General features: G+C 45.2%; 1 long non-coding RNA gene across 1 annotated transcript; it reads left to right on the top strand.

The window, feature by feature from the left end:
- The first annotated feature begins 7285 nt into the window (after window positions 1-7285).
- Window positions 7286-8287, top strand: LOC141166880 (uncharacterized). Its single transcript, XR_012251357.1, has 5 exons — window positions 7286-7591; window positions 7679-7753; window positions 7832-7907; window positions 7983-8046; window positions 8130-8287. It is a non-coding gene; the product is annotated as an uncharacterized lncRNA (long non-coding RNA).
- The last annotated feature ends 5444 nt before the right edge of the window (window positions 8288-13731 follow it).

Below are 13731 nucleotides of genomic sequence, written 5' to 3' on the forward strand. Positions count from 1 at the left end.
ACAGCATGCATGTCCGCAAAGTTTGCAGATTTCAAGAGCTGGCTCATCCTCTGCGGTCTCAAAAAAGGCCAAGGCTAGGCAACCCTTGCTGCCACTGCGAGCTCCAGACCCACGACCGCTGCTGGTCACTGCCATGGTTGTGACTAAGGATGCAGTGCTCCTCGTGCTTGCATCATTCCTTGTCTGCGCCATAGGACACAACGTAACATCCTCGTCTTCCTCCTCCACCTCCTTAGATGAGCTACTCAGCTGAGTGCCTCTGGGTTCACACTAAGTTGGATGTGCAACCTCATCATCATCCAATGTGTTATCCCATTCCTCACCCTCAAAGTCACCCTCCTCTTCTTCTTGTCCTGACAGCACAGTACAGTTGAGGGTCAGGAAGCTGCTCAGACCCAACCTTTTTTTTTCCCCCTGTCTGAAGAAGATTATCTGTCCCAAACAATTTTAAGCTGAGATGCAGTCTGCTTTTTATACACATTTTGAGTTTATCAGATCTGTGTACCCCTGTGTGGAGAAGAATATCTGCCCCAAACAATTTTAAGCGGAGATGTAGTCTACTTTATATACCCATTTTGAGTTTACAGTGGGGAAAAAAAAGTATTTAGTCAGCCACCAATAGTGCAAGTTCTCCCACTTAAAAAGATGAGAGAGGCCTGTAATTGACATCATAGGTAGACCTCAACTATGAGATACACAATGAGAAAACAAATTCTAAAAATCACATTCTCTGATTTCAAAATAATTATTTTTTCAAGTTTTGGTGGAAAATAAGTATTTGGTCAATTATAAAAGTTCATCTCAATACATTGTTATATATCCTTTGTTGGCAATGACAGAGGTCAAACATTTTCTGTAAGTCTTCACAAGGTTGGCACACACTGTTGCTGGTATGTTGGCCCATTCCTCCATGCAGATCTCCTCTAGAGCAGTGATGTTTTGGGGCTGTCGCTGAGCAACACAGACTTTCAACTCCGTCCAAAGGTTTTCTATAGTGTTTAGATTTGGAGACTGGCTAGGCAACTACAAGACCTTGAAATGCTTCTTACGAAGCCACTCCTTTGTTGCTTTGATGGTGTGCTTGGGTTCATTGTCAAGCTGAAAGACCCAGCCACGTTTCATCTTCAATGCACTTGCTGATGGGAGGAGGTTTGGACTCAAAAACTCACGATACATGGCCCCATTCATTCTTTCATGCACACGGATCAGTCGTCCTGGTTCCTTGGCAGAGAAACAGCCCCAAAGCATGATGTTGCCACCCCCATGCTTCACAGTAGGTATGGTGTTCTTTGGATGCAACTCAGTATTCTTTCTCCTCCAAACACGCCGAGTTGTGTTTCTTCCAAACAGTTCTACTTTAGTTTCATCTGACCATATGACATTCTCCCAATACTCTTCTGGATCATCCAAATGCTCTCTAGCAAACTTCAGACGGGCCCGGACATGTAAAGGCTTAAGCAATGGGACATGTCTGGCACTGCAGGGTCTGAGTCACTGGCGGCATAGTATTTTACTAATGGTAGCCTGTGTAACGTTGGTCCCAGCTCTCTGCAGGTCATTCACTAGGTCCCCCCGTGTGGTTCTGGGATTTTTGCTCACCGTTCTTGAGATCAGTTTGACCCCACTCGGTGAGATCTTGTGTGGAGCCCCAGATCGAGGGAGATTATCAGTGGTCTTGTATGTCTTCCATTTTCTAATTATTGCTCCCACAGTTGATTTCTTCACACCAAGCTGCTTGCCTATTGCAGATTTCGTGCTTGTAATTGACCAAAAACTTATTTTCCACCAAAATTTGAAAAAAATTTCTTTCCAAATCAGACAATGTGATTTTCAGGATTTGTTTTCTCATTTTGTATCTCATAGTTGAGGTCTACCTATGATGTTAATTACAGGCCTCTCTCCTATTTTAAATGGGAGAACTTGCACAATTGGTGGCTGACTAAATATTTTTTTTCCCCACTGTATCAGGTCTGTGTACCCTTATATGGAGAACAATATCTGCCCAAAACTATTTTAAGCGGAGATGCAGTCTGCTTCATTTTGAGTTTATCAGGTCTGTGTACCCCTGTGTGGAGAAGAATATCTGCCCCAAACAATTTTAAGCTTAGATGTAGTCTGCTTTATATACCCATTTTGAGTTTATCAGGTCTGTATACCCCTGTGTGGAGAAGAATATCTGCACGAAAAAATTATTTTCACTAGAGTACAACTATCTTAAAGGAGACCAAAGCATCTTCCATTACAGCCAACCCAGCACATAGAGACCCAATCAGGAATGTTCACATTTCCCTAAATTAGGGCCTAATACCACCGAAGTGGCATAAATTTCCATACAGTAGAAATAGTATAATTAGGACCGACGCTGGCTGCCGGGCATGATAAAACCTCCAAGGTGTGACAGGTGAGCTCAGGCCATTCATCCATTTTTGAAGACCAAAATGTAAAAGGGTCAAAATCCTCACTGATAGTATTCATATTGAGCTCTAGATAGTCCTCCACCATCCTCTCCAGTCATTCTCCACGTGTCAGACTTGTACTCTGTTGTGCAGATGCACAAACTTGTCTAAAAAATGTGTGAAAGGACACACAGAAATTTTTTCTGCCACTTACTCCGGTGCTGCTAATGTTTTGGCATTTATGAACTGACGTGCAAGAGGTTGAAAGACTACAGCTGCGCTGCACACTGTGTGCCTCACTCCTATCTTGGGGAAAAGCTCTATTAAGGTTGCTTAAAAGCTTGTTTCGATATTCCAACATTAGTGGGTCCTTTCAAGGGCGGGAAGAATCTGGCAAAATTTACTCTCATAACGTGGATCTAACAGAGTGGCAAACCAGTAGTCAGCATTATTTTGAATCCTAACTATACGGGGATCAAGTTTCAGAAAGTGCAGCAAGAAGGCACTCATGTGTTGGGCTCTTCCAGGTGGTCCAAAGCCAGACTCTATTGTTGGCTGCGTAACACTGATGCATGTCTCCTCCTGCCAACCTCGTTCAACAGAGCGAGGATGATTATCCTCTTCATCTACTGACTGTTGCTCGCCCATCAACTCTTCCTCCTCCATTTGTTCCTCGGCTCTTGCACCTTCACCAACAGTATGTCTCCCCCTCAATAGCAGGAAGCCACCATCACTTAGCATCCACCTGTGTGATGACAGTCTGGAACTTTGGGACATTCTTATCCTTTCCACATCCTCCTCTTCTTGTGGGACAACCACCTCCTGCCACACACTATTCAAAGTCTGCTCCAGCATGTAAATGACCAGAATAGTGATATAGTTGACTGCATTGTCAGCGCTAACTAGTTTAGTAGTCATTTCAAAACTGCGCAGAAGGGTGGAGAGGTCCTTAATCTGTTCCCAATCCGTAAATGTGATATGCCCCACGTCCGTACTGCGTTGGCCCAGGCTATACGACATGACATACTGTATCAGGGCTCATTGCTGCTGCTACAGTCGCTGCAACATGTGCAGAGTGGAATTCCACTGCATCGGAACACATCGCATATCAACCTATTAACTGGCATGGACAAAGACCTCTGTATCGATGCAAGTCGATGACATGCGGGATGCGAATGGCAAAAATGGGAACACAGCTTCCGCATTTTCTGAAGCAGCTCATCCAGGCGGGGATAGTGGTGGAAAATCGCTTTACCTCCAGGTTGAGGATGTGAGCCATGCAAGGCACATGTGTGAGTTTGCCTCGGCGTAGGGCCACCAACAGGTTCTCACCGTTATCGCACATGGCCTTCCCTGGCTCCAGGTTCAGTGGAGACAGCCATTGCTGAAACTGAGTCTTGAAAGCTGTCCACAACTCTTCAACTGTATGACTGCGATCTCCAAGGCATATTAATTTGAAGACTGCCCGATTGTGGTGAGCCCTGGTTTTACAGTACGGAGGTAATGTGAATTTGCTCTGCACTGTTGGAACACGTGTCTCGTTAAGACAGAGGTTGATTGCGCAGATGGAGGCTCTAGAGGAGGTGGAGGATGCAAAAGCAGTGGAGGAATTGTGAAATACAGAAGTTTGTTCTGCAAGCCTCTGGGATTCCAAAATTTGTGGAGCAGCCCCTTCCCCTCCTGTCCCCACAGCCACCAGAGCCAGAGTCACCCATTGCCCTGTCAGTAAGATGTAACGCACTTGGCCATGCTAACTTGTCCAGGTGTCTGTGGTGAAATGCACCCTGGAAGATATAGATTTAGTCAAGGAATGGGTGATGTTGTCTGCGACATACTGGTGTGGCGCAGGCACAGCTTTCTTAGACAAGTAATGGCGACTGGGCAATTGGTAATGGGGGACTACGACGGCCATCAGCTCTTGGAAACCGTCTGTATCTACCAGGCTGAAATGCAGCATTTCCGTGGCCATCAGATTTGAGATGGTGGAGTTCAACCTCTTTGCTTTCTCATGTGTAGGATGAAACCATCTTTTATGTGACCAAAACTGAGGGACCGAGGGCTGGCTGCAGTGCTGAGAGGGCGGAGTGTGGTGAAATGGACAAACTGCTGGACCGTGAGTGAAGTACAAGCGCAGATGTTACGGTGGATTGAGAAATGTGTGGTGTGCTAGGTGAAACAAACACAGCAGGCATGTCCGCTTCCATTACAGCTTATGGGCTCTCACTCAGCCTGACTGGAGCAGGTAGAGAACCAGGAGTTTTGCAGTGGGAGACCTGCGTGCCACTACTGTGTATTGGCACGGTAAAAGAGGAGGATGAAGAAGCAGCGGATGCGGTTGATGGGGCAGCTGATGGTTGTTGAGGTCCTCAGGTCTGCATTTTAGCGCAGTGAGATTGCCAGAGTAACACATGTTGATTGCGCATGTGAAGGGTCATGCATGTAGTAGTCAAATTATTGCACTTTTTACCTCTACTGAGTTATTTCTTGCAAAGTGTGCTGAGAACGTGAGTTGGCTCATCCTTTGCCATCTCAAAAAAGGACCAGACTAGGCAACCCTTGCTGCCCCTGTGAGCTGCAGACCCACGACTGCTGCTGGCCACAGTTGTGGCTAATGATGCAGTGCTCCTCGTGCTTGCATCTCTCCGTGTCTGCGCCGTAGGGCGGAAGGTAACCTCCTCATCTTCCTCCTCCACCTTCTCAGATGAGCTACTCGGCTGCATGACTGTGGGTTCACCCCAAGTAGGATCTTCAGCCTCATCATCATCCAATGTGTTATCCCATTCCTCGCCCTCAGAGTGACCCTTCTCCTCTTGTTGCCCTGACAGCACAGTACAGTCCGCATGAGCCTCAGGTATCTGAGTCTCATCAGGATCACCTCCCTCCCCGGTTGTTAACGTCTGGTGACGAGGGTCAGGAACCTGCTCTGATCCTACTCCGTCCTGCCGCTTATCCAACCTTAAAATTTTTTTGGCATTGCTGCTGATAGTTTCCTCCTTTTCTTGACTCCGTCAGTGTTTGGAGTACACATCTGATGCCCATGGCATAGAATAGGTGAAAAGTTCTACAGACTCAAACATCTGTGGTTCGCTACAGTCATTTGGGCACTTAGACAGTTGTGACTTGGGGGGGAGCAAAGGTAATTAGGGTGCCACCTCTGTGGACTATACTGTGTGTGATGTTGAGGTGGAGGAAGAAGTGGAGAGGCCACTTGAAGCAGCGCTTGCAATCCACTGGAGCAACTGCTCTTTCTGGCCCTTATCAACAAGGCGTATCGCTGTGTGGCTGCCAAAGAAAGGGAGGGGAGTAGCCCGTCCATTAACAGAAGTTGTCAGTTGTCTTCGGATAGGACATGACGGTGTTGGTTCACTAGTGCTTTCACTAACATTACCACCTACCCCGCATATACCTTGAATACCAAGCCTGTTTCCACTTCCACCACGACTTCTCTTTTTCCCACTCATGTTGCTCAGATACTGTGGAAGGAGCACACTATTAGTAAATCAAAATTAGATTTTTTAAGCGCTGCACACGCCTAAATTTCAGCCGCACTAAATGACAAGGTAAGATATGGCTTGCTGTATAACATTACTAACTGAACAAAGTATTTTTTTACTGTGGATGACCCCTCTATAAAATAAGAGATATTCTCCAAACTATTTCAAACTGAGATGTTCCCGCTGTATAGTGTTAGGAACCGAACAAATAATTTTTTTACTGTGGATGACGCCTGTATAGCATAGGAGAAATTCTCTAAACTAATTCAAACTCAGATCTAGCCTGTTGTATAACATTAGCAACAGCAAAAAATAATTTTTTTGACTCTGCACAAACTCTCAATACAGATGAATTTCACCACCACTAACAGGGCTATGTGGCTTATAACAGAGTGTTACACATTTGCCACAGAAAAAAATATTTTTTGGACTCTGCTGAGCAACAGAAAAAAACCCATTTTTTGTAGTCTGAAAACGCTGAAGTTCACCGCCACTAACATAGTAGCTGACGTATAGCACATTGTATGATGTTTGCCACACAAACAAATCTGTGGCTAGCAACAGAAAAAATATTTTTTTTTACTCTGAAAACAGCTGAAGTTCACCACCACTAACATAGTAGCTGATGAATAGCAGAGTGTATGACGTTTGCCACACAAAAAATTATTTTGTGGACTCTGCCTAGCAAGATGAAAAATTTACTTTTTTACTCTGAAAACGGCTGAGGTTCACCGCCACTAAGATAGTAGGTGGCTTTTAGCAGACTGCATCATGTTTGCCATACAAAAAAATCTTTGGTTGAGTGAGGTTAACAGCTGAAAAAATCTTTTTTTCTTACTCTGAAAACAGCTGAAGTTCATTGCCACTGACATAGTAGCTGACGTATAACAGAGTGTATGATGTTTAAACTAATTTGTATATTACCTTTTAACCATGTTCTAAATAAATTGTTTTATAATCATCCATACTCATCTCTCTCCCACACTCTGTTACCAGCGCAAGTCTATATATATATATTTGTATTTATCCCCCCAGACAACTGTGGTATTTGTTTATCTTGCAGCAGGTTCATAGTGTTCACTCACTAGCGCCACCAGCCTCATTTACTTTCATATTATCCATCTACCACATTGGAGGCTGCTTGAGGTGTTTTTTTCCCCCCTTTTTTCCCTTTTCCCCAGCACTTTGACTACAGATTTGGTCTTATAACTCTATCATTACAATGGGTGACCGTAAAGACCACATCCAAAACCTTTGCAGGTTCTTCCACATTACTCCAAACCCACCACCTTTGATAACGAATTCTCATAACCTAAACAAAATAAGGATTCCGAAGGATTCCGTGCAATCCAAAACGCGTAGGAAAGGTCCTCAGTGCTACCCATACCTAGCTCACTGCGAGACATCACGTGACCTGATGTCACACAGGTCCTTGCACGGACGAAAATGTACTGCTTCCATCGGGTGCACGCCTTCACTGTAGCCTCTGGCCGAGACTCCGTGTGCGGCGAGACACTCCCACCACAGAGCGCTGTGTGCGCACACCCGCAGGTCAGTAACTACGAGTATCCGGAACCATCGCTGAGCACCGCAAGCATACAACTGCCACCTCCAGGTACGCACGCTGCTGTACAAGCCACTGATCATACTGCACGGCCCCAAGCCTACCGTGTACCATCAACTACTATCCGCACAAGGAAGGTAACCCAAGTAGCTGACCTACACCTGGACAAGCTACAAACTGAAAGGATAGAAGAATTTACCCCCTCTTTTTTTCATCCTGTACAGCAACCATCTATTGCACCGTCTAGCAAATGGGATTGTGGCATCAGTAATAGATACCGCACACCCAGTCAACACAGGGTAACTCATTATCTTTGCTATCATACCATCAACCCTATTTAAAACCCCTCTTACCTATACTATTTAAACCCCGTACAGGCACAAGGAACTAGCCGGCATCTTTACAGCGGCCCCTAGAAATTCCATCAGGACTCCCACTCCGTTCCTCACAAAGGTAAAAACTGGCCCCCCTACCAGGAACCATCTCAAATTTAATTTTATTATCTCCCATTTCCCTCTGTCTCCATAGATAACTAGCCTCAGCCTCCTAACGGACCTGCCTCCACTCCTGGACTCCCCTCTCATATAACCAGGTAATATCTTCCACTGTTATCCCCACCTTTGCATTTATTAATATAAAGTAGGGCCTTCTAATGATAATTCCCTTCCCTTTCAGGCTCCACACCTACCACAAAAGTCTCCTATCCATTTACCTCATCGAAGTGTTCGTCTAACAGTGTGTCTCTTTAATACTAGTCAGCCACCGTGGTCTGACTAATTTTAGCCATGTGCTTTTAACTATCTTTTAAGCCAAATAAATTTGATTTTGTTGTACCTACCCTGTCATAGCCTCTTTTTAGTACCGCTTAGGTTACCAAGACCAGCGCAGATACTCTGTATATATATTATTAATCCCCTGCAGCCTTTCTGGTTCACTGCCTGTATCAGCAGCAGGTGTGGATGTGAGTCCAACAGCGCCCCCTTACATATACTATTTCCTTTATTATTAACAAAAGGAAACAACAACTCATGGAAAACAAAATAAGATTACAGAACTATTCAATGAGGTTAAAACATACAAGAACCACCCAGAAATGTTAAACCTCTCTAATAGTATAAGAAAAAGGATAAATCAAAAAGAAAAAGAAATTATAGAAAGAAAGCAGCGCAAATTTGGACGAGACACCATCCCCAATATCGATATATCATCCCACTAATAGGAAGGATCTGCCTTTGAAATTATTGATGAAGTGAATGCCAGCCCCAAAACATCCGATACCCAATTATCAGAAGATAGATTTTCCATCTACCCAATGCCAGACATCAACGGTGCAACCCAACCAAATGAAAATAGGGCTACTACTACTAGCCAACATCCCCCTATAGTAGTTCAACCTACTACTAACGTATCCCCCTTACTAACCCCCGTCACCACTCACAATAGATTTAAGCCACTCGACACTATTAGTGAATCCCCTTCTAATACCAGGGAACGTCCCCATTCATCTCAAGATATGAGTATGAGAATGAGAGCCAACTCTCAACACCCACAAATTAGAAAGAAGGCTAGTAACTCAATTTTTTTTCAATTGGGACTAAGACAGAGAGGCTGTAGAGGAGGGTAACTCTCCAAAAAGAAAATACAACCAAAAAAGATAAACACAGGGGACAACCTGAGCAAATACAACTTAAAAGCAAACACAATTCAACTTCATAATAAAGGTTTAAAATATGCTCCATCAATAGGCCTCAATGAATTTCAGGCCTTTATTGGGGTCAAACAATTCATGGTAAAACTAGCCTTCAAAAAATATCATCTTAAAAGAGAAACTCAAGCACAAACATGGAGTCCCCCACATCCATCTACTTCTAATTAGGTTCATACCAATCTCAAAAACAAATCTAAATTCCACCCCCTTAATGAGTATTCTGCAGCCTTTCTCAGCTTCCAGCAAAATGTGAGTACTGATATACGTAACCTGAACGATAAAAAGTGTGCAAAATTTAAAAACAATCTCAGCCTGGCTGAACGAAGAGCTATAAAATCACATCAAAACAACCACATTACCATCCGCCTTGCGGACAAAGGGGGAGGTATTGTCATCCTGGACAATGAGCAGTACCAGGCCGAAGCATCCAGACTCCTTAGCGACACACACACTTATAAGATTCTAGCTAAAGATTAGAGATGAGCGGTGTTCGACTAGAACTGTTCGCCAATCTCAAATTCGAGCTGTTTTGGGCGGTGTTCGAGTTGTTCGACGAACCCGAACGATTTGCAAAAAATTCGGCTGTTCGAGGTTATGTTCGATAACTGTTCGTGCACCAAAAGCGTGTCCTGCATGTCTGGCGCTATTTAGAGCACCAATCATGCAGGGATTGTCTGCCACTCACTGTAATGCCACAGCCATGGTGGTTGTGGCATTACAGTGATTGCCCAAATCGATGGGAACAGTGCCAACAGTGAAACATGAAAAGCCGGCAATTCAGCAGCGGCATACACCGGTACCCGGCAATTTAGAACCGAAAGAAAAGATCTTCACACATAGATTAGATAGATATAAACATGTCAGTCACATATATACGAAGTACAGTGAAAGTGCTGCTTACTGTACTTGTCATTTAGCGTAAAGGATTTATCAAAAAAAATAATAGTGTTTTCATGCACCGTCTCTTTAAAAAAGCCGGCCGGCAATTCAGCAGCGGTACCCGACAATTTATAACAGACAGAATAGAGCTTCACACATAGATTAGATAGATAGAAACATGTCAGCCACATATATACGAAGTACAGTGACAGTGTTGCTTACTGTACTTGTCATTTAGCGTAAAGGATTTATCAAAAAAAATAATAGTGTTTTCATGCACTGTCTCTTTAAAAAAGCCGGCCGGCAATTCAGCAGCGGTACCCGACAATTTATAACAGACAGAATAGAGCTTCACACATAGATTAGAGAGATAGAAACATGTCAGTCACATATATATGAAGTACAGTGATAGTGTTGGTTACTGTACTTGTCATTTAGTATTAAAATAAAGGATTTATTATTAAAAAAATTGGCGTGGGGTTTCCCTTAATTTTAGGCTCTAGCGGAGGTTAAGCAGACGGCTGGGGCAGATGTTTGAAGCCTGGGAAGGGGGTAATACCCACGGAGCTTCCCAGGCTACTAATATCAGCCCCCAGCTGAATACATAGCCTTTACTAGCTATTAAAATGGGGGACCCCCCAAAAAAAATGACGTGGGGTCCCCCCTAATTTAATAGCTAGCAAAGGCTAGGCAGACAGCTGGGGGCTGATATTAATAGCCCAGGAAGGGAGCCATGAATATTGGCCCCCTCCCAGGCTAGAAACACCAGCCGTCAGCCGCCCCAGAAATGGCGCATTCATAGGATGCGCCAATTCTGGCACTTAGCCTCGCTCTTCCACGCTGCCCGGGTGCGGTGGCAGGGGGTAATAGGTCTGGGGTTGATGTCAGCTTATAATGCCAGCTGACATCAAGCCCAGGTTAGTAATGGAGAGGCGTCTATAAGACACCCCCATTACTAACCCCATAGTCAAAGTTAAAAAAAAACACAAACACCCAGAATAAAGTCCTTTAATTGAAATAAAGACACAATCCTTTATTGTTCTAAATTAAACCATACTTACAGTCACGCCCATTCCAGCTGAAGCCAACGATCTCCTGCAATAAAAGAAAAATAATAAAGCAACCTCATCCTTACCTTTCCATGGTTCCCACGACAGCTTCAGCTCTGCTACATCGAGATGACAGGCTGGACCGCAGCAGAACGCTGCCATCCAGCCTGTCATCCCGCAGACACTGAGAAGCGCAGGCTTGCTTGCGCTGCTCAGCGTCTCTCTGTGACGACATCCAGATGAGCCGAGTTCATGTCCAATGAACTCGGCTCACCTCATGCACGTCACTGACAGCGTGGGAAAATTCTCACGCTGAAGCGGTGAGTGCAGGAGAATTCTCCCACGCTGTCAGTGACGTGCATAAGGTGAGCTCATGTCCAATGAACTCAGCTCACCTCCTGCACGTCACTGACAGCGTGGGAGAATTCTCCTGCACTCAGCGCTTCAGCGTGAGAATTCTCCCAGCTGAAGCGCTGAGTGCAGGAGAATTTTCCCACGCTGTCAGTGACGTGCATAAGGTGAGCTCATGTCCAATGAACTCAGCTCACCTCCTGCACGTCACTGACAGCGTGGGAGAATTCTCCTGCACTCAGCGCTTCAGTGTGAGAATTCTCCCACGCTGAAGCGCTGAGTGCAGGAGAATTTTCCCACGCTGTCAGTGACGTGCATGAGGTGAGCCGAGTTCATTGGACATTAACTCGGCTCATCTGGATGCCCTCACAGAGAGACACTGTGGAGCGCAAGCAAGCCTGCGCTTCTCAGTGTCTGCGGGATGACAGGCTGGATGGCAGCGTTCTGCTGCGGTCCAGCCTGTCATCTCGATGTAGCAGAGCTGAAGCTGTCATGGGAACCATGGAAAGGTAAGGATGATGTTGCTTTATTATTTTTCTTTTATTTCAGGAGATCGTTGGCTTCAGCTGGAATGGGCGTGATGGTAAGTATGGTTTAATTTAGAACAATAAAGAATTGTGTGTTTATTTCAATTAAAGGACTTTTTTCTGGGTGTTATGTTTTTTTTAAATACTTTACTAGAAATTCATGGTGGTCATGTCTAATATTGGCGTGACCCCATGAATTTCGGGCTTAGGGCCAGCTGATGCCAAGCTGGCCCTAACCCTTTTATTACCCAGTGAGCCACCGCACCAGGGCCCTGGATGAGTTGGGTACAGCGCCAGAAGATGGCGCTTCTATGAACGCGCCATTTTCCGGGGTGGCTGCGGACTGCAATTTGCAGCGGGGGTGGCCCAGAAAGCTTGGGCCTCCCTGCGCTGCGGATTCCAGCCCCCAGCTGCCTAGTTGTACCTGGCTGGACACAAAAACAGGGCGAAGCCCCACGTCAATTTTCTTTAAATTATTTCATGAAATAATTAAGAAAAAAAGGGCTTCCCTATATTGTTGTGTCCGGCCAGGTACAAATAGGCAGCTGGTGGTTGGGGGCAGCCCGTTCCTGCCTGCTGTACCTGGCTGGACACAAATATAGTGCGAAGCCCCACGTCAATTTTTTTTAAATTATTTCATGAATTTCCTGAAATAATTTAAAAAAATTGAAGTGGGGCTTCGCACTATATTTGTGTCCAGCCAGGTACAGCAGGCAGGAACGGGCTGCCCCCATCCACCAGCTGCCTATTTGTACCTGGCCGGACACAACAATATAGGGAAGCCCTTTTTTTCTTAATTATTTCATGAATTTCATGAAATAATTAAAAAAAATTGAAGTGGTGCTTCGCACTATATTTGTGTCCAGCCAGGTACAGCAGGCAGGAACGGGCTGCCCCCAACCACCAGCTGCCTATTTGTACCTGGCCGGACACAACAATATAGGGAAGGCCTTTTTTTCTTAATTATTTCATGAATTTCATGAAATAATTAAAAAAAAAATACGTGGGGCTTTGCCCTATTTTTGTGTCCAGCCAGGTACAACTAGGCAGCTGGGGGCTGGAATCTGCAGCGCAGGGAGGCCCAAGCTTTCTGGGCCCCCCCCGCTACAAATTGCAGTCCGCAGCCACCCCGGAAAATGGCGCGTTCATAGAAGCGCCATCTTCTGGCGCTGTACCCAACTCATCCAGGGCCCTGGTGCGGTGGCTCACTGGGTAATAAAGAGGTTAGGGCCAGCTTGGTATTATCAGCTGGCCCCAAGCCCAAAATTCATGGGGTCACGCCAGTATTAGACATGACCGCCATGAATTTCTAGTAAAGTATTTAAAAAAAACACAACACCCAGAATAAAGTCCTTTAATTGAAATAAAGACACAATTCTTTATTGTTCTAAATTAAACCATACTTACCATCACACCCATTCCAGCTGAAGCCAACGATCTCCTGCAATAAAAGAAAAATAATAAACCAACCTCATCCTTACCTTTCCATGGTTCCCACGACAGCTTCAGCTCTGCTACATCGAGATGACTGGCTGGACCGCAGCAGAACGCTGCCATCCAGTCTGTCATCCCGCAGACACTGAGAAGCGCAGGCATGCTTGCGCTCCTCACTGTCTCGCTGTGACGGCATCCAGATGAGCTGAGGTCATGTCCAATTAACTCGGCTCACCTCATGCACGTCACTGACAGCGTGGGAAAATTCTCACGCTGAAGTGCTGAATGCAGGAGAATTCTCCCGCGCTGTCAGTGATGTGCATGAGGTG

The sequence above is a fragment of the Phyllobates terribilis genome, unplaced genomic scaffold (assembly GCF_046119375.1).
Source record: "Phyllobates terribilis strain yellow unplaced genomic scaffold, ASM4611937v1 Scaffold_1__5_contigs__length_1240528914, whole genome shotgun sequence".
NCBI lineage: Eukaryota > Metazoa > Chordata > Amphibia > Anura > Dendrobatidae > Phyllobates > Phyllobates terribilis.